Here is a 1,582-nt window from a genome sequence, read left to right as displayed (position 1 = left end):
CACACACACACACACACACACACACACACACACACACACTTGTTTGTTCTTCAACCCTGTGGGGACCGTGTTTTGATTTCCATTCATTTTTTTGACTTAAATTTACTTAACAAACATTTGTGCAAACTGTTACGAGGATTTTTTTCTAGTAAATCTTACAAGTTCTTTTTAACAGTGCACATGCGTCAAGCACAATATTGTAGCATGACACCTCACAGCTGGGTTTTTGTGTAGCTCATGTTGTAGTTCAAGACTTCACCACCAGGTGGTGGTCTTGAAGAACCTTTATTGGATTCTTCTTCATGAACAACACAGACAAAGTGAAACTCACAGGTCTTATTAATGACTAGGCCTACCACTCTCACTTATGGTTACTTCTGCTGAACGGTTTAACAAAAGTTAACAAATAATGAACACACAAATTAGAGTAACACAACAGACTAATTGCTGAAAGAACAATGTTAACCAATTCCCTAAAATGATTTAACAACAACAAACATGAATCCTTTTAGATAGCCTAAACCTGACCGTTTACCCTCAAATTAACCTCACAGGTACTTACCTGACCCTAAAAAACTAACCTAAACCTTGGTCCTAAACCTAACCCCCTAGACCCGTAATTTATATTTGAACCAGTGAACACACGGGCTCAAATGCAAATCACGGGCTGCTTTTTTTGGGGAAATTTTCCCCACGTTGTAGGAAAAACCCATACACAAACCCGTGTACACACATAGAGAACTATCAGTAAGTAACAAACAGGACATCATCAGTAGAACAGTACAATCAGACATCTTAACTTTACAATGCACTCTGCCTCTGTTCATTTAAATGGTGGCATCTTTTATAATTCACCTCAAAAAATGTCTAAACTTTATTCTTTGGGTCTTGCCACAACAAAAGTATAAAGGAATGAATGCCTCTATGCTTTTGTATGGCATCACCTGTTGTTAACTATGTCTAACTTTTTATTCTTGCATCAACTTTAAAGCAGCCCGAACGACAAAGCACGGACACACAAATATTTTATCAAAATGACCGGCTTGGTTAAGTGGGATGTACAATGTTTTTGTCAGCTGAGTTAACATGGTAATGTAACAAGCTGAAAACAACCAAAATAACCCCTTAGGAATGACTAGAGAGTGTTTAAAATACTTAGAAAGCAACTTCTCAGGAACTACTTTATATACGTAAATCAACAAAACTCGTGAAATAATGGTTGGATAGTTCTGTACCATAGTTCTGTACCATAGTTCTGTACCTTAGTTCTGTACCTTAGTTCTGTACCTTAGTTCTGTACCATAGTTCCGTACCATAGTTATGTACCATAGTTATGTACCATAGTTCTGTACCTTAGTTCTGTACCTTAGTTCTGTACCATAGTTATGTACCATAGTTCTGTACCATAGTTCTGTACCTTAGTTCTGTACCATAGTTCTGTACCATAGTTATGTACCATAGTTATGTACCATAGTTCTGTACCATAGTTCTGTACCATAGTTATGTACCATAGTTCTGTACCATCGCCTAACAATAGGCTTGATTAGCTCTATGTGACTGAATAGAACTAATCAAGCCTATT

This window comes from Austrofundulus limnaeus, unplaced genomic scaffold (assembly GCF_001266775.1).
Source record: "Austrofundulus limnaeus strain Quisiro unplaced genomic scaffold, Austrofundulus_limnaeus-1.0 Scaffold602, whole genome shotgun sequence".
Classification (NCBI taxonomy): Eukaryota; Metazoa; Chordata; class Actinopteri; order Cyprinodontiformes; family Rivulidae; genus Austrofundulus; species Austrofundulus limnaeus.
Note: the sequence above shows the minus strand (reverse complement) of the source record.